Here is a 25,065-nt window from a genome sequence, read left to right as displayed (position 1 = left end):
CGCAGGCCACCAGAATCTCCGAGCGATGAGATCCAGTGTGGCTCTTGCCCCCGAGTGCCCAGCAAGGACCGTATTGTGGTGTTCCTTAAAAATCTTGTGTCTTAAAGCGAGAGGCACAAACAACCTCCCAGGAGGACAAAGATCAGGAGCCTCTGACTGGGCTGCCTGCACCTCTGCCTCCAATTCAGAAAAAAGAGCAGAGACCACCACACCTTCAGCCAAAATGGGACCCGGGTCTTCAAAATTCCCGCCTCCCGGAAAACAACGTGACAGGGCATCTGCCTTCACATTCTTAACGCCAGGGCGGAACGTGACAACAAAATTAAACCTAGAAAAGAACAAAGACCATCTGGCCTGTCTCGGGTTCAGACGCTTGGCTGACTCCAAGTAGGCCAGATTTTTATGGTCAGTAAATACGGTAATAGGGTGTCTGGCTCCCTCTAGCCAATGGCGCCATTCCTCAAAAGCCAACTTGATGGCCAACAATTCCCTATCTCCCACATCGTAATTTCTCTCTGCGGAGGAGAGTTTTTTCGAGAAAAAGGCACACGGTCGCCATTTGGCAGGAGAGGAACCCTGAGACAAGACCGCCCCCACACCCACCTCAGAAGCATCAACCTCAACTATGAAGGGTAAAGAAATATCAGGTTGCACCAAGATTGGAGCGGAAGCAAAACTCTCCTTGATATTAGAAAAAGCCTTACGCGCCTCTACTGACCAAGAAGAAAAATCTACCCTCTTTCTGGTCATATCAGTGAGTGGTTTAACAATAGAGGAATAATTTAAAATAAACTTCCTGTAATAATTGGCAAAGCCCAAAAAACGCATCAGCGCCTTCTGATTCTCAGGAAGCTCCCACTCAAGCAAAGCGCAGACCTTCTCGGGGTCCATGCGAAAACCAGAAGCGGAGAGAAGAAACCCCAGAAATTGAAATTCTGGAACCGCAAACACACATTTTTCCAGTTTCGCATATAATTTATTCTCCCGCAGGATGAGCAAGACCTGACGTAAATGTTCCTTATGAGTTTTGAAATCAGGAGAAAAAATCAAAATGTCATCCAAATACACTAATACAAATTTTCCCATCAAATGATAAAAAATGCTGTTCACGAAATGCTGAAAAACGGCTGGGGCATTCATCAAATCAAAAGGCATATCCAAATTCTCAAAATGGCCCTCAGGGGTATTGAAGGCCGTCTTCCATTTGTCTCCTTCTCTGACCCTGACCAGGTTGTATGCCCCTCTTAGATCTAATTTGGAAAAGACTTTAGCCCCAACAACCTGGTTAAACAGGTCCGGGATCAGAGGAAGCGGATAAGGGTCACGAATTGTGATACTGTTCAGCTCCCTGAAATCCAGACAAGGTCTTAAAGAGCCATCTTTTTTCTTAACAAAGAAAAAAACAGCGGCAACAGGTGACTTCGAGGGTCGTATGTGTCCTTTTCTCAGACTCTCAGAGATATAAGCACGCATAGCGATCCTCTCAGGTTGGGAAAGATTGTATAAACAAGATTTAGGCAGCTTGGCGCCTGGGATGAGATTAATAGGGCAATCGTACTCCCTGTGCGGGGGCAAATCCTGAACTCCACTCTCAGAGAAGACATCTGAAAATTCAGAGAGAAAAGATGGTACAGTCTTAGTAGCAACCTCAGAAACAGATGTTGTGAGGCAATTCTCTCTGCAAAAGTCACTGCAATCAATGAGATTGACCGCTGCTACACTATCCACAAAAATCTCACAAAAAATGCTCTTGCTCTCTAGCGCCACCCTGGCAGGCAGGACAAAACGGGAACTACAAGCAAACTGAAAACCTTCAATTTCCGCCTCAACCCTGCCAATAATAACAGACGGAACTTTTTTAAAAGATTTTTTCCTCTTTGTTTCTTTATTACTCCCAGAGAACTGCCTGAATCTCCTAGAGGGACAAACATTTGCCAAATGATTTATACCTCCACAACAAAAACAAAACCTCCCATGCGGGCTGAATCTTCTATTGTCAGAAGCAATCAACCCCAGCTGCATGGGCTCCTGCTCAGAAGGGGCTAACAGCGACTGAGACCCCTGCGCACAGAATGAGACCGCTGCATTGTCCTGGGACTGAGTATGACAGGAATGAGATATCTCTCCTCTCTCTCTAAGACGCCTGTCAATACGAACGGCCTGAGACATAGCAGAGTCCAAGGAAATAGGCCTCTCATGAAAGGCAAATGCATCTTTCAATCCCTCTGAAAGACCATGGCAAAATTGACTTCGGAGTGCAGCATCATTCCAACCAGTATCAGCTGCCCATCTCCGAAATTCTGAGCAGTATATCTCTGCGGATTGTTTACCCTGGCATAATAGACGTAGTCTAGACTCAGCCAGAGCAATACGATCCGGATCATCATATATCTGACCCAGGGCTAAAAAGAATTCATCCACTGAACGGAGAGGCCGTGCCCCCTCCGGCAGCGAAAAGGCCCAAGACTGAGCGTTACCCCTGAGCAGCGATATAATGATCCCCACCCTCCGTTCCTCATCACCAGAGGAATGGGGAAGAAGGCGAAAATGGAGTTTGCAAGCCTCTCTAAAACGCACACAATTCTAACTACCCCCGGAGAACGTATCCGGGAGCGAGATCTTAGGCTCAGAACAAACTCCATGAACGCAAGCTGAACCGGTCACTTGAAGCTGAGAAAAAGTCTTACGGAGATCAGCTACCTCCAATGAAAGACCCTGGAAGCGTTCAGCCAAAAGTGAAACCGGATCCATGCTTGAGACGGTTTTGGCAGGTTATAATGTCACGGACGGTGTACAGGAAACAAGACAAAGCAACATGCATATATGACTCACTGGATCCAAAGCTAAGGAACCAAAAGGGAGACCCCTGCACAAGACCTGAGACTTTCCCTGGCTGCTCAGCCTATGCAAAGATCCCAGAGGTGGATGGTTGCATATCAACGTACCTCGACTATATAACCCCTGAACACCCTACAATAGTGAGGGGACACGACCACCGGCTCCCTACACCAGACACGGAGGGAGTCAGGGTCACCTGGGATCCAGCAAACAGAAAATAACAGATAAATATACAGAACTTATCTTTGTAGCAGACTGCGAAACAGGATCAGCATGCACACACACTCCAGGAAGAAGTATAAGCCGCACAGTAAAGCATTATGGGGAGGAATTTAAAGGGAAGCAATCAGTCCAACTACATGATAGCTGAGAGAGGCTAACGAGATGAGGAACTGAATACCACAACAAAGAAAACTCAAGGAGGAGGTTCTGAAAGGCCTCTGTCAGAGCTTCTCAGCTGTCTGGTTGTGACAGTAGGTTACAGCTGCCCTGCCCTATGCCCTATAAAAAACACACACACCAGTTCTGGGTTTGCTTTTTACAAGAAGCATTGCCTGATGTGAATGATGCCTCGCACAAAAGAGCTCTCAGAAGACCTACAATTAAGAATTATTGACTTGCATAAAACTGGAAAAGGTTATACAAGTATCTCCAAAAGCCTTGCTGTTCATCAGTCCACGGTAAAACAAGTTGTCTATAAATGGAGAAAGTTCAGCACTGCTGCTACTCTCCCTAGGAGTGGCCGTCCTGTAAAGATGACTGCAAGAGCAAAGCACCAACTGCTCAATTAGGTGAAGAAGAATTCTAGAGTCTCAGCTAAAGATTTACAAAAGTTTCTGGCATATGCTAACATGCCTGTTAGCGAATCCACGATATGTAAAACACTAAACAAGAATGGATTTCATGGGAGGATACCACAGAGGAATCCACTGCTGTCCAAAAAAAAAATTGATGCACTTTTAAAGTTTGTACAAGAGCACCTGGATGTTCCACAGCAGTACTGGCAAAATGCTCTGTGGATAGATGAAACCAAAGTTGAGTTGTTTGGAAGAAACACACAACACCACAACACTATGCGTGGAGAAAAAGAGGCACAGCACATCAACATCAAAACCTCATTGCAACTGTGAAGTATGATGGTGGGGGCATCATGGTTTGGGGCTGCTTTGCTTCGTCAGGACCTGGAAGGATTGCTATCATCGAAGGAAAAATTAATTCCCAAGTTTATCAAGACATTTTGCAGGAGAACTTAAGGCCATCTGTCCACCAGCTGAAGCTCAACAGAAGATGGGTGTTGCAACAGGACAACGATCCAAAGCATAGAAGTAAATCAACAACAGAATGGCTTAAACAGAAGAAAATACACCTCCTGGAGTGACCAAGTCAGAGTCCTGAACTCAACCCGATAGGGATGTTGTGGCATGACCTCAAGAAAGCGATTCACACCAGACATCCCAAGAATATTGCTGAACTGAAACAGTTCTGTAAAGAGGAATGGTCAATAATTACTCCTGACCGTTGTGCACGTCTAATCTGCAGCTACAGAAAACTTTTGGTTGAAGTTATTGCTGCCAAAGGAGGTTCAACCAGTTATTAAATCCAAGGGTTCACATACTTTTTCCACCTGCACTGTGAATGTTTACATGGTGTGTTCAATAAAAACATGGTAACATTTAATTCTTTGTGTGTTATTAGTTTAAGCAGACTGTGATTGTCTATTGTTGTTATTTAGATGAAGATCAGATCACATTTTATGATTTGTGCAGAAATCCATATAATTCCAAAGGGTTCACATACTTTTTCTTGCATCTGTATTCCTGAGAAAAATGATGATTTAAAATATGGAAATGAGCCTCTTGGAGCATCAGGGGTGTTGTTGTTACTTCTAAAGGCTTAGCACTATCTGCAGCTGCTGCACCATCTCCACTATGATTGACAGTGACTGGCCCTGTCAATCAAAGTGCAGAGGGTGCGGGATTTGCAGAGAAAATGAAGCAACTATGTGTTACTCAGCAATGCAAGCACATATATGACTGTGTCTATGTTTATTCTTGTTTATTGGTTCTATTTCACAGTCTCGATATATGGTGACGCATGTATCACTGTGAGAGTAGTTCAAAATAATAGATGGTGTAAAAAAATTTTTTTAAGAATTGATAAAACGAAGGGGGACTTACTTCACCAGGGAGGGAGGGGAGGTATAGAATAAGCATAATACACCTATACCTGAACCTCCCCCGCCGACATCGCTCGTCAGGTAGTATGAACTTTCCTCCACGTCCCAAAGAATGGTAATCAAGGTTCCAAATGGAGAGTTCTTTATTGCATGAATAATTAAAAGCACAATGCGTTTCTGGGTATCTTCCCATTTCTCAAGAGCAGTGTGAATTAAAACACATAACATAAAGTGCATGGTGCCAAGTATATATAGGTGTCTTAATTAATCAATCAGGCATCAATTTGCCGAAAATTCTGGCGGGGACCGGAAGTGGGCGGAACGTCACTTCCGATCCCCTGGACTCTTTTAATCATCCAGAATATGTGATTTAAATATATATATATATATATATATATATATAGTGCTTTGGTATGTATGGGGATATGCCAAAGGGTATGATAGGGGCGCCAGTCTGGGTTCTTTAGCCTGAATTGCTCTGTCAGGCTTAGATCGCTCCCGATGCGTTCCACAGGGGAACGCATGTGCCCGGCTAGGGAGCGGAGTCTCGAGCGGAAGTGCGCCATGCGTTCCACAAGTGGAACGCATGTGCAGGAGGAGCAGATGACGGCCGGAGGCAAGACCGTTTAAAGATGCACTGTAGGACGCACCATGGGGCGGGACGCTCAGCAAGGTAGGGAGGGGCGGAGTTCTGTGCGTTCCAGGCTGGAACGCAGAGACGTCAGATAAAGCCCAAGGGGGTAGCCCGAATGTAGAAGGAAGAATGGAGAATCCATGTGCACTTTAGGCATTAAGAGTAAGTGTACATGGCATATTTTAGTGATCAGTATGAGTATGGGAAATGAAGCGGAAAATCCAATACATTTCTTTGTGGCATAGTAGTGAGTCAACCTCAGAAGGGATGCATCGCCGGAGTGGATTTCTGCAAAGTGTCTGGATACACTATGTTTTGTGTATTTCTTGGTAATGTTGGAACGGTGGGAGTTTATAGGGTCCCTCAAGTTCTGGGTTGTCCGGCCCACATATTGAAGTCCGCAGGGGCACTGGAGCATATATACTACATTGGATGTGCCGCAGTCCATGTAGCTCCGAAGTGTGATTGCCGTCAAGGAAATCAGTGTCACTTAGACATCATTTACTATTACTGTCTATGCATTCCAAAGCTTGGGGGGGAATTCATAAAAAATAAACAAAAAGAGATATTAAGTCCTAGGAGCAACTCTCAGGGCAATTGGGGAAACTTTTGTTTGGCCTGATTCGGGTCCGAATAAAAGTTAAAAAAAAAATTGTTGAATCGAAGCCAAAACAAATCTCGACTGGTTCGCTCATCTCTACTACACCCTATGCAACACATATAGTTATTTTCAGTTTTTTTGCCCTTCCTTTTATGATTAGGTTCCTCAGTGATTGGCAAATAGAGGATCAGCTAGCCATTACTTACATTGGGCAAAGATTCTGCTTCTTCAGGAATGTCTGTATTACAGGTCCTTGGACTTCTCATTGTTGCCCCTCTACAACAACCCACCACCACCTCCACTATTGCTGTGATGGTTGTAACTATTATCTGGAGGCCCTTCGTTTTCAATATTAGCAAATATCTTAGGTAAATAACCTTAACTAATACAAACCGGATTCCAAAAAAGTTGGGACACTATGCAAATCGTGAATAAAAACTCAATGCAATGATGTGGAGGTGTCAACTTCTAATATTTTATTCAGAATAGAACATAAATCACGGAACAAAAGTTTAAACTGAGAAAATTTAAGGGAAAAATATGTTGAATCAGAATTTCATGGTGTCAACAAATCCCCAAAAAGTTGGGACAAGGCCATTTTTTTACCACTGTGTGGCATCTCCCCTTCTTCTTACAACACTCAACAGACGTCTGGGGACCGAGGAGACCAGTTTCTCAAGTTTAGAAATAGGAATGCTCTCCCATTCTTGTCTAATACAGGCCTCTAACTGTTCAATCGTCTTGGGCCTTCTTTGTTGCACCTTCCTCTTTATGATGCGCCAAATGTTCTCTATAAGTGAAAGATCTGGACTGCAGACTGGCCGTTTCAGTACCCGGATCCTTCTCCTACGCAGCCATGATGTTGTGATTGATGCAGAATGTGGTCTGGCATTATCTTGTTGAAAAATGCATAGTCTTCCCTGAAAGAGATGACGTCTGGATGGGAGCATATGTTGTTCTAGAACCTGAATATATTTTTCTGCATTGATGGTGCCTTTCCAGACATGCAAGCTGCCCATGTCACACGCACTCATGCAACCCCATACCATCAGAGATGCAGGCTTCTGAACTTAGCGTTGATAACAACTTGGGTTGTCCTTGTCCTCTTTGGTCCGGATGACATGGCGTCCCAGATTTCCAAAAAGAACTTCGAATCGTGACTCGTCTGACCACAGAACAGTCTTCCATTTTGCCACACTCAATTTTAAATGATCTCTGGCCCAGTGAAAACACCTGAGCTTGTGGATCTTGCTTAGAAATTGCTTCTTCTTTGCACTGTAAAGTTTCAGCTGGCAACGGCGGATGGCACGGTGGATTGTGTTCACTGACAATGGTTTCTGGAAATATTCCTGAGCCCATTCTGTGATTTCCTTTACAGTAGCATTCCTGTTTGTGGTGCAGTGTCGTTTAAGGGCCCGGAGATCACGGGCATCCAGTATGGTTTTACGGTCTTGACCCTTACGCACAGAGATTGTTCCAGATTCTCTGAATCTTCGGATGATGTTATGCACAGTTGATGATAATAGATGCAAAGTCTTTGCAATTTTTCGCTGGGTAACACCTTTCTGATATTGCTCCACTATCTTTCTGCGCAACATTGTGGGAATTGGTGATCCTCTACCCATCTTGGCTTCTGAGAGACACTGCCACTCTGAGAAGCTCTTTTTATACCCAATCATGTTGCCAATTGATCTAATTAGTGTTCATTGGTCTTCCAGCTCTTCGTTATGCTCAGATTTACTTTTTCCAGCCTCTTATTGCTACTTGTCCCAACTTTTTTCAGATTTTTTGACACCGTGAAAATTTAAATCAACTTATTTTTCCTTTAAAATGATACATTTACTCGAATTAAACGTTTGATCTGTCATCTACGTTCTATTACAAATAAAATATTGACATTTGCCATCTCCACATCATTGCATTCAGTTTTTATTCACAATTTGTTTAGTGTCCCAACTTTTTTGGAATCCGGTTTGTATTATCATCTGACATTTAAGGACATATGAGATCTCTAGTTTTAAAAAAAAAGCTGGAACTAGGCAGCGAGGAGCAGGCAAGAATGCTTCCCTCAACCAGTTAAGAGCAGCAGGTGGGGGGGGCAAGTACCTGGACAACCTCTTTACATTAAAATATATTTTGCATATTAATTAAGCATATTCTATTAGGCACACTCAAAAACTTTAGGTCAACAACCAGCTGTTCATTTTACTTTCTAAACAATTCGAGTGAGCAGTCTGCTGGGAGATAGCACTGCCATCAATCTTAAATTCCATCAAGAAAGCAAAAAATGTAACAAAGTTTATTGCAACTTTTCCAACTTGTAATATTGGCCTTTATGATAATCATATAATTTTGGCAAGGGGAAAAAAAATAAAAACACTAAGCATTGCTGTAGTTGGAACAAAAGAAAATTACACTTCCATTACAGAAGCATAATCAGCTTAGCCTTGGTCTTATGTGTATTTTTATATGATTATCCGCAGGATATATTAGATAAATATCTACAAGTATGTCCTTTGAAATGCCTCCTCTAATCTTGCTCTGAATACCTAACAAGATTTCCTTTTTCTATTTTTCCAATGAGTTTCGGGGGTTATTAAGAAATATTACTTGAGTTTACATCTCGAACAACTTATGTTGTTTCGGTGTCTTTTATGTAATTACAAACTTCACTGACAGCTGCATATCACCGGGAAATAGAAGCTAAGGCTTTTTACAATTGTCTTCATAAAGGAAATTTACAAAAATGTTTAAATGAACGATGGAGAAATGACATAGCGGCATAAAATGTAATTTAATAGACACTTAGGACAGAGATTTTCTCTGTAACATTAGAAGTCATTAATGTCTTCTGCTGAGAAGCAATTTTTGTTTTGTTTTAGTCTTTCTTTACTTAGTTTTTTTTTTTACTCACGCCAAGGTTCCCTGAGAGTATTTAATGCAACTTGAAGTGCCCGAAAAATCTATAATAGGGTCACCCATTAGGGTACTGGCCTTTTCATATAGGGCTTGCTTTATAGACCTCTTCTGGCCCCAGAACCTGAATAAGGACCTTTCCTCTCTGCAGCCCCCATTATTATGCCCCTGTTTTAGCACTTACCTGGTGCAGCACATGGCATGAAAAATACTAAATGCCTGTTACAGAAAACCCAATGACTTATATTAAATTTTCATTTGAACAGGGGAACAGCACCCTGGATCCATCACAGTCTATTCCAGTTCTAGTATTTTCATGACTTACCGGTCAACATATGGCTCTGCTGGACTAGCTGAGTTAAAAGAAACAACAACATTAATTGGAAGATGAGGGCAAGACATATGACTCAGGTTCTGGTGCCAGAAAGGGAACCAACAAGCCTATCTGTCTTGGCTCAAATATTTTGATGTAAGAACAGGACAGCAAACTGTCATTTTGTGTCACAAAAAGGAAAGTTCACTTGAAAGAAAACTACTGTATGAAACACAATTAAATTAAAAGGCTAGTACAGATTAGATGTTCTTCATTTGGAGAGTTCTTTATGATATCGACTGATATAAATGGAACAAATATAGACATAACTAAACTGATTATTTGAATAGTGGTTCTTTGCCTTCTCTCTAAATCTTTTGGCTCTTTGTGAGATATTCGTAATGTCTGTGAAAGTATCATTCAACTCATTGCTGGTTTTAACCTTGATCTTTTACGTTCTACTGTTTTGTATTTCATGGTCTTTTCTGATTCCCTCCCATCATATGTCTTTAGACTGAAAGACAAGAGAAAACTTCCACCAATAGTGCAGGATCACTAGGCCAAGAAGTATGCGGCAGAAGTGCATAGTGAGAGAGGTGCTCACCTACTGAAGTTGTGATCACCATGCCAACTCTGGGAGGAGTGTGTGTTGCAAACGTAAAGTAGCAGTCAGCTCCAAGACCAATGGTATGAAGCACCTCCAAGCAACGATGGAGAAAGCAGGTAACAAATAAAAGTCTAGAGAGGGTTAATTGGTGATTAGTAGAGACAGAGGATTGGATGACAACTTATAAGCTTAAAAGGTTTATTTGGCAACACGCTTCATCAGGCCACATTAGACAAATCTTTCAAGCATACATCATGTGATCTGGACCTCTATCTCTTAAAGTTGATTTGACAATGTTTGGATAAGTATCTACTTTGCTTCATCTTAGAAACCTAAACCATATTAAATGAGACATATAATAATGCTGATCCTTATCCATTTGTCTTATTAGGATATATGGATGTCACAATGAAAATCTTCTGCTCTGCTCGAGACTTCACTTTATGAGCCAAAACAGAAATCCACTGACAAAGTGTAGCTCCTGCAGGTCAAGCACATCCATGTATGACACGGTTGCCTATTCATGTGAATGGATGGAATGTAATACTACATTCCCTCTACAGCTCCTCATGGAGATGAAGATCTCTGGGAGTACCTGGAGATAGACTTGTGATACAGCTTAGATTCAATTTAGAGTCTGTCTCCAGGGCTAGGAAAATAGTACTTTTAATCTATATGCAAATTACCAGTTAAGTACACCTAGGGTTGGCGCAAGCCACTCCATGTGCCTCCTTCTCCCCTTGCAGCTCCACCTTCTCCTCATTGACAGAGCCAGCTATAAGGAACGTGACATTGTCAATCAAGGAAAGTGAGGGAATGATAGGGGAAGCAGGATAAGCAAGAGTGCATAGACAGGCTTTGCTCGCAATCAGTGCACTTAATTGCTCATTTGCTTATAGAGTAAGTTCTTGTTGTCCAGAATGAAGCAACAGATCACTAAGTGGAAGGTTTCCTTAAGCTGAACTAGCTCTACTGGGCATTGTCTGAGGTTTAACTTTGGATTTCCTGGTCACAGATCTCCTTTAATGGATTTTCTTCAAAGGATAACCCCTTAAAGCATACGTCCAATTATAAAATCAACTTTCTATAAATGAATGGAGCAGGTGATTATAAGAAACTTTGTAATATATCTTGTCATTGAAAAATGCTTCTATCTGCATTTAACGTTGACATCTATAGAGAGAGTTGGTGGGAGGAGGCTGATGGATCAGAGACACACAAATTGTAGTCTCTTAGCTCTGCTACACTTAGCACTTTCAACTCTACTATATCTAGTAGGATAAGGTTCTTATCACAGTCTCTCCCGTGACAGTGGTCAGAAGATCTAAGAGACTGACTGCATGTGATGTGATCTGACAGCCTCTCTGGTTTCACTTATTTATGTGTTGTTGCTGATTCTGACCACACCTCTTGTCTCAGGTGTAGCTTAAGTGGTTATTCCAACTCCTCTATTTATTTTGGTCTCACCCATCATGCTATGAGGTTGATAGCTCCTTTTGGGTGGGGAAGTGCTGGTTCTGGTTCTCCACTGAGTTCCTGCTCATCCTGATACTTTGGAGTTAATTTTCTTATTCCTTTTTTCTTGTTGTTATTTCTGCGTATGAACATTCCTACCATCGAGGTCTGTTCATACTGATAGTAGTCAGGGCTTGGTTTAGGGATTCACTAGGTGGTGACCTTTCCCCTATTCCTAGTTTCCAGGCCTAGTACCCTTTCCCTTCCGTCTTTTTAGTTTACTACCCACACCGCACTGTGACAGTTCTACCACTGTTTTGAATGAGGTAATAAGTCACCTTCCTACTTCCTCCTCTTTCAATAGATTTTTATGTGTGAGACTGGAGATAGAGGCAGGAGTTAATAGAGATATGAGGGTGAGGAAAGGGAAGAAAGAGGAAAGCAGCATAAGGCCAGGAGAAAGCATAATTCTTTAATAAGATATATTAGAAGGTTTCTTATATTCACCTGTAGTGTTGATCACAAATATTCTAATCGCAAATTTTCATCGAAAATATTGGCACTTCGAGAATTTGAGAATATCTAGAATATAGTGCTATATCGTTGTAATCGCGAATATTCTAGATTTTTTTTCATCAGTACCCATGATCCCTCACTGCTTCTTGCTTGTGGGCCAATGAGAAGGCTGCAATATATTTGACTTTAGGAGTAGTGTTGATTGCAAATTTTCATATCGCAAATTTGTATTGCTAATTTTCCGATTAGCGATTTGCGCAATCAAGAAAATAATGACGAGATCACAAATTCTCGAATTAGCTAATATATTGCGAATAATAGCCCAAATATTCTCGAAATATAGCAAATTTGAAAATTGCCCCTGCCGCTCATCACTGTTCACCTGTACTATTCTTTTCTGGAAACTTGTTTTTAACTATAGAGATACACTTTCATTAGCTGTTCTGTAACTCTTTTTTCATGCATGATGAGGACAGATATGACCTTTTTTTCTTTTGTAGAAACATCTATCATATAAATGTTTCCATGCTGTTTGATCACTAGGAAAGAAACCTAGGTTAATGGAAGTTCTGAGTACAATGCATGATAGTGAACATGAGAGCACATCTACTAGAGCTTCTAGACTACTGTTTTCATTTAATCGGTAAACTAGTCACATTGCATAGACATTTGAAGTAGTTTGTAACATTCTTGCTTTTATATATGAGGTCAAAGGTAGAAAGATTGCATTTCATTACTACTAGACCCAGCTGTTGGGAGTTTATAATGTGGGACGCAAATGTGGAAGGTTACTTCTGTTTTTACTTATTATGTGATGAAGAATAAAGAGAAAAGTGGAAGAGGTGCAGAAAAATGGCTAAGAGTCTTTAGGTTTTACTCTCTTAATGAAATTACGGTCTTAAGTGGCAAGTTCATTAAAAATGCAATGCCTTCCACACGTATACAGTAACCCTCTTCATCATGCCTCTCTTCATCTAGAGCTGACAGACAGCTTGCATCCACTTCAAGAAGATGAGCACCCTACAAAGATATCAATTGTTCTCTAATGAATACATTACATTAAGTTCTATGAAACAGATTAGGTGGAGGATTACTATACTGTAGCTACATGCAGTATTGTCTTTATGCTGCAAAGAAAGTTTCCTTTGCCTCTGTTGTCCATCATGTATTATTAAGGATCATACATTTTGCCAAATGGACCCTGTTTACTGGAATTGGCTTAAGAGCATGGCTTTATTTCTAGCTAATGCTGGGCTCCATAGGGACATTGTATACTCCTAAATTAATTTAAACCTCAGACCAGATCCCTAAATGATACTCCATTCAAGATCCTTACATGAATACATTTAGATACCAGAGCTCTAAATAAGTCATACCCCAGACAAGCCATCTCATTGAATCAGACCAATAAAAGCATCAGATCCTAGACTGAACCACCTAAATGAATCATACCCCAAATCAGACTTCTTAAATATGTAGACCCCAGACCAGACCTACTAATTCATTCAGGCCTCTTAACTAGAAAAAAAATCTTACTTAGCTTCTTAGCTTCTATGCCCACCTCCCCCAAGGCACCAACCTTCACATTGTGTCCTGACACTGATACATGTGTTCCATCACATTGTGTTCTAATGCTAAGCTCCATCACAATACAATAATCTGTGTGCAACCTCGGCAAGTGAGATGTGGTGAATTGTTGTAGGTATGCTCACCACTCCCTGGAACCAATGCCAGTTTGGTGGCCCACCAGGAAGGTTGGAAATTTCAATGTGTGGGGAGAAGAAGTGGCCATCTAAATAACAATGATGCTCCCCCCATTTTAGCTTTGGGTAAAATATGGACCACTTTAAAGGTAAAAAAAGAGAATCTATGTATATGAGACATACATACGGTGTCCAATTATATGACACATTTCTATGGCTTGACACAACAGACAACCTGTGTCTTTCCCTTTCAGGAATACTAGTGATTGGTGCTGAAAATAGCACATATCTTGAGTTGCCCCCCCCCCCCCCCCCCCGACTCTGTTTGAGTCTAAGGAACTGTGAATTCTTCACCATTAACCTACTCGCACCAGGAGGCATAGACTTTCTCACAGAGAATCCCCAAGTCACTACACCCTCCATAGTATCTATTGGTAATGGATTGCCCAAAGAAATGCAGAGGTCCAAGACAGCAGGTAAGACAGAAGTTTTGATTCCAAGACAGCAGGCATGAATTGTATTCATATGGAGTATGAGTCAAGGCTGGCAGAGTTTGTTCATGAGCAATAGACATATGTAACTACATGATTTCCCCATGTAATAATTTCGGAGCTTCTATTCTAATAAGTCAGTGTAGTACCATTACTTTTTAATTTCTCCTAGAAGTTATGAAAGGCTAGCAGTTTGTAATGAAGGTCCAGCTCGATGTTACCAGTTGGGTTGTGTCTCTGCACAGACACTGTGAAACACCCCCAGCTGGTAACATCCATCTGGACTTTCATTGCAGACTGCTAGAAATTCATTTATAACTTCTACAAGGAATAATAAAAGAATTGCACAACATAGGGTCATAAGAATAGATGCTCCAGAATTGTTATTAAATGGGGGATAGGGGGGGGGGGGGGATGCAAGAAGGTACTAAAACAGGTATGTCAGGAGAGGTGACAGATCCTCTTTAATTTCATTCTGTTTCCAAGCGAATATTTCAGGCATCTAAAACACTTTGAATTTGGGTAGAATCGTTTCTTACCCGATTCAGGCAAACTGGAACAAAATGAATTTTAGGAAATTTGTTCATCTCTAATATAATGTATACTCTAGTATCCTAGAGATAAGTCATCAATGCTTAGAGGGGTTGTCTGGGCATTTAATATTGATGGGTTAGGTAATCAATATCAGACTGGCAGCCCCGCCGATCAGATGAATGAGGAGACGGCGCAGGCAGTGCACCCGTACCGTCTCCCGTCTCCCTTCCTGTTCACCGCTGCTGTCTATGGCAAAGACCATAGACTGCAGCAACTGACAGGAAGAGAGAAGGGAGACGGTACGGGTGCACTGCCTGCGCCGTCTCCTCATTCATCTGATCAGCGTGGGTGCCAGGTGTCAGACCCCTGCCGATCTGATATTGATTACCTATTCTGAAGATAGGTCATCAATATTAAAAGCCCTGACAGCCCCTTTAAATGTACAGAGCATTGTTAATTGTCATTTTCCGCTGGGATTCACGGAAACCCACCTCTTCACTTCATAACAATAGAAATATATGACCCACACTATGAACTAAACTATAGAATATATTCCTTTAAGATTTTATTGCTTGCTGAATGGCACAAGAAAAATGATTTTTTTCCCCCAATAAAAATACAATACATTTTTGTCACACTGTCTCAAGATCTTATGTTTACACTTAGGAACGGTAGTAAAGTGATATGTTACTCTCAGTACTGGACATCAATCTCTATGTCAGAGATAAAAATGCTGATATATATTTTTTTGCAATGTCATCATACATCCAGGATCTTGGAGCATTGCTCTGCACTGGATGTGTGTGCTATGTCACTTGAAAAATGACATTCATTGTGCTGGAGACAGTGCTATTTAGCAATGACAAAGAGTGAGGCAAAACTATTACTAGTCCTCCAAACTCTATATTGGGGACGGAGATTGGGGAAAAAAAACTGGTGACCGGGCAAGGAGAATGGAGCGTTGTATATCTCTGAAATAGGAGCACCTTGATCTTTTAACACTTCAGACGTCCTTTACAAACAATGGATTTCAACCCCTTGCAGTACCTATCCTTTACAGCTTAATGGAACAAGCCTATCACCTCTACTACAGTCAGTGCAGTGGTATTATTCTACTCTCACCAAATGTAGATAAGGGCTGTTCTTAAAGTAAATCTCCAACTTTTAACATCATGATGTTTTAGATCCTAAATTATGTGCTGATTAATTCCTTGATACAAGGAACTCTGGGAACGAGGGATAACCCATAATGCCATGCATGCAGCCAATTAGCAGCCAGCCCTGTGATGTCACAGCCCTATAAATAGCCTCAGCCATCTTGGATTCTGCCATTTTCCAGTGTACTTAGTGCAGGGAGAGACATCGGCAGGCGCTAAGGACAGTGCTAGGAAAGACTTCATTGTGATAAAAAAACTATTTACAAGTGTAGGGCAAGATCTTTCTAGGTGTAGGGAAAGAATAGGGGGGAATCGTTTCACAGCATTTATGTAGAACAGGGTTCAGTAGGGAAGTGTACAGCCTGGGTTATAGGAACAATCCTATTACACCTTGCTGCACTGACTGGGGATACAAATTCCAATTATACACCTCTGTAATTCCAGCAAACTGTTCTTGTTATTAGGGTACAAGTGCTGTTTGATACAGCCATTAACAGGGTTTATTGCAAGGAAATATTTCTACGTCTTATTTGTCCTTCTGCGGTGCAGTTATATGTTCTAAAGCATTTTTGGGCTAGTATTAGTGGGGAAAAAGGGCTTATTAGCCTTTGTGTGGTGAAGTGCGAAAATTACAGTTTTTTTGGGAGTATATTTTTTATTTGCAGTTCAGCGGTGCAGTTATGTTCTAAAGCCCTTTTTGTTTTGTATTAGTGGCAAAAGAAAAATATATTTGCTGTTCAGCGGTGCAGTTATATGTTCTAAAGCCCTTTTTGTCGTGTATTAGTGGCAAAATAAAAATATATTTGCCGTTCAGCGGAGCAGTTATATATTCTAAAGCCTTTTGTGGAGTGTATAAGTGGAAAAAAGAAAAACATATTTGCCGTTCAGCGGTGCAGTTATATATTCTAAAGCCTTTTTTGGAGTGTATTAGTGGCAACAAAATATATATTATTTGCCGTTCTGCGGTGCAGTTATATGTTCTAAAGCCTTTTGTTGCATGTATAAGTGGAAAAAAGTAAGGGCCTATTTGCCATTCAGCGGTGCAGTTATATGTTATAAAGCTCTTTTTGGCAAGTATAAGTGGAAAAAAGTAAGGCCCTATTTGCCGTTCAGTGGTGCAGTTATATGTTCTAAAGCCCTTTTTGCCGTGTATTAGTGGCAAAAAATAGATATATTTGCCATTCTGCGGATATGTTCTAAAGCCCTTTTTGTCGTGTATTAGTGGGGGAAAAGAAAAAGGGCTTATTAGCCGTTGTGTGTTGAAGTAAGAAAATTACAGCCCTTTTTGGTGTGTATTAGTGGCAAATAAGAAAATATTTACTGTTCAGAGGAGAAGTTCCATTCTACTACAGCCATTTACAGGGTGTATTAATAGGATAGATACGTACGTCATATTAGTCATTCTGCGGTGAATTGTTATTGCTATATTTATTTTTATGGGGGGAATTAATAGGAAAAAAATACAGGAAAATTGATGGGTGATTGTAGACTTTCTTCTCTATGAACCGAATTAAGTCGATTAGCCATTCATTGGTGACATTTTTTTTGTGAAACAGCCTTTATCTGGAAAATAGATGGGAGATTGTAGACTTTCTTTTGTGTGAACCAAATTATGTAGATTAGCCATTCAGTGGTGACGACAACGTGAAGAACATGGTGTTGGCACTGCATCAAGGAGGGCTGAGCCATGCGCCCTGCATGACACACATGTTCAATCTGGTTGTCAAGCGGTTCCTAAAGTCTTCCACCGATCTGCAAGACATCCTAAAAATGTCCAGGAAACTTTGCATGCACCTTATCCACTCGTACACCGCATCCCCCAACATAGGCTGATATGCAACGTTTCACCCCTTGGAATTCCACCCTCCATATGTTGGACCGACTATACGAACAAAGAAAGGCCATAAACAATTTCTTGATGATCCAAGTGGACAGGAGTACTCCCCTGTGTAACTTCGATGTCAACCAGTGGCAGCTAATGCGTGACACCTGCCATTTTCTCAGGGCCTTTGAGGAGGCCATATTATGTGTCAGTTGCCAGGACTACGGGATGAACAACGTCATTCCACTGCTTCATGTCCTGGAACAGATGCTGGTAAATTTGGCTGATCAGGGGACTGGAGACGTGGCACCTAGATCTCACAGCCACATGAGCCCTGTGGGGGCTGAACTGGAGGAGGAGGAGGACATTGGAGATCGAGCAATGTGTAGTGAAATGGGTGGTTTTTACACACAGGTGACAGGAGAGGAGGAGCAGAAGCAGCCAGAGGAGCTACAGGGCGATGAGGAAGACGAGGCAAAAGACCCAGACACACCGTGACAGTATGCAGTGGAGATGGAGGCAGGGAGTCCCTCCGAGTCACTTGCACAAATGGCCCGATGCATGCTCACTTGCATCACCATTCTGGCTCTCCACCTTGTTGGACCCTCTCTACTGGTCCAAAATAGGGGCCTTTTTTTACACCCGCTGAGAAGGAGGACATACTGAACTACTATAGAGACATTCTATGTAGTAATTTGGCCTCTGCTTATCTACGCCGTCGTCCATCCTCTCGCAGGTATGACCTAGGGGCCCTCTGCGCTCACTTTTCTCTGCCATGGCTGCTGTGGCAGGGTGGGAGGGTAGGCGCAGTTCCTTGTACAGCACCCTGCCACCCCACATTGAAGATCCACTGAACTAAAGGGCAGCCAAACTGGATTTGTGGCCGCAACTAGCAGAGTTGGCCCTGAAAAAGCTGTCCTGCCCGGCCAGTAGTGTGGCATCAGAGCGAGTGTTTAGTGTGGTGGGGGCCATAGTTACCCCAAGAAGACCTCGCCTGTCCATGCAAAATGTGGAGAGACTGACCATTGTCAAGATGAATCAAGCATTGATCAGCCAGGATTTCCACCCACCAATGCCTGATGCATCAGACTAGATGATCCATGTGCCACACCAACAATTTGACAAAAGAGACCAGTTTATTTTTGCTACCTGCCTCAGCTACTATTCTCATGCTGCCACCTGCCTGATGCCACACATCTGATTCCAAGTGCTCCTTCTTTCACCCACCATCTTCAGCTGGTACTGGTATTGCCACCTGCCTCCCCAATCTGTCACCGGGTGACTCTTTGGTCTCCTGATGCTGCTGTCACCTCCACACTATGTCACCTTGCCACTCTGTGGTCTCCTGATGCTGCTGTCACCTCCACACGATGTCACTTTGTCACTATGTGGTCTCTTGATGCTGCTGCTACCTCCACACTATGTCACCTTGCCACTTTGTTGTCTCCTGATGCTGCTGCCACCTCCCCACTCTGTCACCAGGTCACTCTGTAGTCTCCTGATGCTGATTCCACCTCCACACTATGTCACCTTGCCACTCTGTGGTCTTCTAATGCTGCTGCCACCTCCACACTTTCATTGTGCCACTTTGTGGTCTCCTCCCGATGCTGCTGCTGCCGCCACCTCCACACTCTGTCATTGTGCCCTTTGTGGCCTCCTGATGCTGCCGCAACCTCCACGCTGTCATTGTGCCACTCTGTGGCCTCCTCCTGATGCCGCCACCACCTCTAAACTCTTTCATTGGGCCACTCTGTGGTCTCCTTATTCTGCTTCCACCTCACTACTATGTCATAAGGCCACTCTGTGGACTTCTCATGCTGTACCCACCCTCCCCACTTCATGACTGGGCCACTATTTTGTCTTTCGGCCTGGCTGACATAATTATTTATTTGACCCTTCTTCTGTTCTGTTAGAAGGAAAGAAAAATTAGATTTACAACGGATCCTGTCTGTGAAGCAGCTCTAAGGCATGTATGGTACCATCAGAATTGGCTTATGATTTGGTAGTCAAAAGCAGGAGTGGGTACAAAACACAGAAGACATGCAAATATTCTATTCACGTGTCATCTCTGTTTTGGATCCACTCCTGTTTTTTTAGCATTAGCAATTCTGATTGATTACTGACCAAATGCTGACCGAATGAAGGAGGATGCTTAACAGACAGGATCCGTTTTTTGTGGGTTATTGTTCTGACGGATCAGAGAAAGGGCAAAATAATCTGTGATGTCAACACAAAATTACTTTTGACACCTTCTCCACTCTGTCGGGGGGCTTTGTCATGGTCTTACCTTCTTACTGTTCTCCTTCGTTTGACATGTGCTGGCGGCCATCTTGGTTTCTGGGTTTCTTGTAGCCTCCCACCCTGCGGCTTCTCCTTCCCACTGGGAGGAGCTGGATGCCTAGCTCATATATATAGGAGGTCTGTGGGTTCAGTTCCTTGCTTGGTCCTCCTGTGTTCACATGCTTCTAAGACTGCTGCTGCTTCTGGTTCCTGATCCTGGCCTCGTCTGACTACCCCGTTGGTTCCTGATCCTGGCTTCGTCTGACTACCCTGCTGGTTCCTGATCCAGGCTTCGTCTGACTACCCTTCTGGTTCCTGACCTCTGTCTACGCAAGACCCTGCTTCGATTTAGCCATCCGTTTGGACTTTTGCTTACAGCTTGATTTTCAATAAAGCCTTCTTATTTCCACTTATTTCTTGTTGTACGTCTGGTTCATGGTTCCATGAAATTAGGACCAAGCCATGAATTTTGACGGTACAGGGCCATCCTCGTTACCTACGCTGGTTGCCAGACTTGATCAGCAGGATCACCTGTTGGGTCGGTTCGCTGTGGCGTTGCAAACCCTGCTTGAACGCACGGCTCATTTCGCTTCCGTTGCCGATGGGTCGGTTGTCGCTCCTGGGGCCGCTCCTACTGCCGCTCCGGTTGTTGCGCCAGAGTCTACCCCGACACCTGTTGCTGCGCCTGCGGTGTCTCGGGGTATGACCGGTTCTGCCCCCCTTCCACAGCGCTTTGGGGGAGAGCCAACTCAGTGCCGAGGTTTCCTTAACCAGGTGGGCATTTATTTCGAGTTGCTGCCACATGCCTTTCCTACTGAGAGATCAAAGGTGGGCTTCTTGATCTCGCTGCTCTCGGACAAGGCCTTGGCCTGGGCCAGCCCTTTATGGGAGAACAACAATCCGGTGGTTGCCGAGTTTTCCGGTTTTGTTGCTTCTCTTCGGAAGGTATTCGATGTGCCGGCTCGTGCTGCCTCTGCTGCGAAGCTCCTTATGTCCATCAGACAGGGTTCACGATCCGTAGCTGAATACGCCATTGAGTTTCGTACCCTGGCAGCAGAGGTGGGCTGGAATAATGAGGCTCTGGTCGCTGCTTTCTCTCATGGTCTCTCGGGTGCCTTGAAGGATGAGGTTGCAGCTAAGGACCTACCAGTGGAGCTCGAGTCTCTTATTTCTTTCCTGATTTTGATTGACACCAGACTCAGGGAGAGACCTTCCTTTAAGGAGAGCCTGCGGAGGTCTTCTAACAGATTGGCGCCTACGTTTGCTGTCCCACCCGTGCCTCCCTCTCCTCCCACGCCTCCTGGGGATGACTTGTCTGGGGGTGAACCCATGCAGCTGGGGTTTGCTCGCCTGTCCGAGGGGGAGAGGGTACTCCGGAGACGCGAGGGCCGATGCATGTACTGTGGTCTCGGTGGGCATTTTCGGTTGGCATGTCCGAACTGTCCGGGAAACGCTCGCACCTGAGATCCTGTCGGGGGCAGATCTTGGGTGGAGTCTCCTCGTCCCCGGTTTCCCGTGTTGACAAACCACTGATCACTGTTGTCCTCTCCTGGGTCGGGGGCTCGGTGACGACCCAGGCGTTGGTGGACTCTGGTGCTGGTGGTTTGTTCATTGATAGTGTGTTCGCTGCCGCCAATTCCATTCCTCTGCAGCCTCGAGGTTCCCCACTGGCTCTTGAGGCGATAGACGGCAGACCCCTTCTGCCGCCACACGTGACTCATGAGACCCTTCCAGTGGGGATAGCCATTGGTGCCGTTCACAGAGAGTCGGTCTGTCTCCAGGTGATTTCGTCTCCACACTACTCGGTGGTCTTGGGGTACCCCTGGCTCCAGAAGCATAATCCGACTTTCGATTGGAGATCGGCCGAGATCCTCTCGTGGTCACCGCAGTGTGGGGCTAGTTGCATCCATGGGCCTGTCAGGTTGCTGTGTACTTCCTCGGACTCTCTGTTGCCTCCTGAATACGAAGAGTACCGGGATGTATTCGATAAGGTGCGCGCGGTTGCCCTACCTCCGCACCGCACATACGATTGTGCCATAGAGTTACAATCTGGTGCCGTTCCTCCTCGTGGCAAAGTCTATCCACTGTCGGTAGCGGAGAATGAGGCCATGGAGGAGTACGTGAGGGAGGCGCTTTCACGCGGACACATTCGCAAATCCTCGTCCCCGGCAGGGGCTGGATTTTTCTTTGTGAAAAAGAGGGGCGGTGAGTTGAGGCCTTGTCTCGATTACAGGGGTCTCAATCGCATCACGATCAAGAACGCTTACCCGATACCCTTGATTTCCGAGCTGTTCGATCGCCTCAAAGGGGCCACGGTCTTTACCAAACTCGACCTGAGGGTGGCATATAACCTGGTAAGGATCAAGGCGGGCGATGAGTGGAAGACCGCGTTTAACACCAGGACCGGTCATTATGAATCCTTGGTTATGCCCTTTGGGTTGTGCAATGCGCCCGTAGTCTTCCAGGAATTCATCAACGATGTTTTCCGTGACCTGTTGCAGCAGTGTGTGGTGGTCTATTTGGATGACATCTTGGTATATTCTGAATCCATGGAGGCCCACATTATGGATGTCAGACGAGTGTTGCAACGGTTACGAGAGAACAGGCTGTTCGGTAAGCTTGAGAAATGCAAATTTCACCGATCCCAGGTAACCTTCTTAGGTTACATCATTTCCGCTGAGGGGTTCTCCATGGATCCTGAGAAGGTTTCGGCTGTCTTACAGTGGCCCCAGCCCAGTGGTCTCCGTGCCCTGCAGCGCTTTTTGGGCTTCGCCAATTATTATCGCAAGTTCATCAGGGACTTTTCTATGCTAGCCAAGCCTCTCACGGATCTGACCAGGAAGGGCAGTAATTTCCAGGTCTGGCCGCTCGAGGCCATCCGAGCTTCTGAGGCTCTAAAGTCCGCCTTTGTGTCGGCTCCGATTCTGTCGCATCCCAACCCTGGGTTGCCCTTTGTCCTCGAGGTGGACGCGTCTGAGACGGGAGTAGGCGCCCTTCTGTCTCAGCGTAGAACACCCGAGGGTCCTCTGCTTCCTTGTGGGTTTTACTCCCGGAAACTGTCTTCCGCGGAGTGCAACTATCAGATTGGTGACAGGGAGTTATTGGCCATCGTGCAGGCCCTTAAAGAATGGAGGCACTTGCTCGAGGGTTCGGTGGTTCCGGTTCTCATCCTGACGGACCACAAGAATCTGACCTACCTTTCTGAGGCCAAGAGATTGACACCACATCAGGCCAGATGGGCTCTGTTTTTGTCACGTTTTAATTACGTGGTCTCCTACCTACCCGGTTCCAAGAACATCAGAGCGGATGCCTTATCACGGCAGTACTCCGAGCTGTCCGGGGAGGAGTCGATTCCGACTTCGGTCATACCTCCGAATCAGATCCTGGCCGCCATTCACACCAGCCTGACCTCTCCCCTGGGTGTGCAGATTTTGGCGCCTCAATCTGGTGCTCCCTCTGGGAGACCCAACGGCAGGTGTTTTGTGCCTGAGGAGTTGCGCACTCGGTTGCGAACCTACCATAACTCCAAGGCCGCGGGGCATCCTGGAAAGAATCAGCTGTCCTGGGCTGTTTCACGTCTGTTCTGGTGGCCTTCTCTACGTTCCGACATCGCCGCATATGTAGCGGCATGCTCCGTTTGTGCCCAGAGTAAGTCCCCTCGGCACCTTCCGTTGGGCCTTTTGCAACCCATAGCCACCGGGGAGCGCCCATGGTCATACCTGGGGATGGATTTCATTGTGGACCTCCCTGCATCCCGAGGCCATACGGTCATTCTCATGATTGTGGATCGGTTTTCCAAAATGTGCCACTGTGTTCCTCTCAAGAAGTTACCCTCTGCACAAGAGTTGGCCACGATTTTCGCCAGGGAGGTCTTCCGGTTGCACGGTTTGCCCAAGGAGATTGTGTCGGATCGGGGGAGTCAGTTTGTGTCCAGGTTCTGGCGCGCCTTTTGCTCCCAGTTGGGGATTCATCTCTCTTTCTCCTCGGCCTACCACCCTCAGTCCAATGGGGCCGCAGAACGATCCAATCAGGCCTTGGAGCAATTCCTTCGTTGCTATGTCTCCGATCACCAAGACAATTGGGTTGACCTCCTGCCTTGGGCTGAGTTTGCCAGGAACACGGCGGTGAACTCTTCCTCTGGGACGTCTCCCTTCATGGCCAATTATGGGTTCCAACCTGCCGTGTTACCGGAGGTATTCTCTCCCCAGGATATTCCGGCTGTGGAGGATCACCTTTCCGTCCTACGTGCTTCTTGGGTACAGATCCAGAGGTCCCTTGAGGTCTCTGCGCAGCGCCAGAGACTCCAGGCTGATCGCAGACGAGCGCCCGCTCCTTCCTACCAGGTCGGAGACCGTGTATGGTTGTCCACCCGCAACCTCAACCTTCGAGTGCCCACTCCCAAGCTGGCGCCTCGCTTTGTTGGTCCCTTCCGAGTGCTTCGCAGGGTAAACCCGGTAGCCTATGCCCTTGCGCTTCCTCCTGGCATGCGGATCTCCAACGTGTTTCATGTCTCCCTGTTGAAGCCATTGGTGTGTAATCGTTTCACTTCCTCGGTTCTTCGGCCCCGTCCGGTCCAAGTGGGCAATCGTGAGGAATATGAGGTGAGCAATATCCTGGACTCACGCCTGGTCCACGGTCGGTTGCAGTTTTTGGTCCATTGGTGTGGTTATGGTCCAGAGGAGCGTTCCTGGGTTCCCTCCGCAGATGTCCATGCTCCTGCTTTGCTCCGAGCCTTCCACGCACGCTTCCCTCAGAAACCATTCCTTACTCCGCGGAGGAGGGGCCCTTGAGGGGGAGGTACTGTCATGGTCTTACCTTCTTACTGTTCTCCTTCGTTTGACATGTGCTGGCGGCCATCTTGGTTTCTGGGTTTCTTGTAGCCTCCCACCCTGCGGCTTCTCCTTCCCACTGGGAGGAGCTGGATGCCTAGCTCATATATATAGGAGGTCTGTGGCTTCAGTTCCTTGCTTGGTCCTCCTGTGTTCACATGCTTCTAAGACTGCTGCTGCTTCTGGTTCCTGA

This window comes from Bufo gargarizans, chromosome 10, assembly GCF_014858855.1.
Source record: "Bufo gargarizans isolate SCDJY-AF-19 chromosome 10, ASM1485885v1, whole genome shotgun sequence".
NCBI lineage: Eukaryota > Metazoa > Chordata > Amphibia > Anura > Bufonidae > Bufo > Bufo gargarizans.
The sequence above is the reverse complement of the archived record's forward strand: the minus strand, read 5'-3'. Positions refer to the sequence as shown.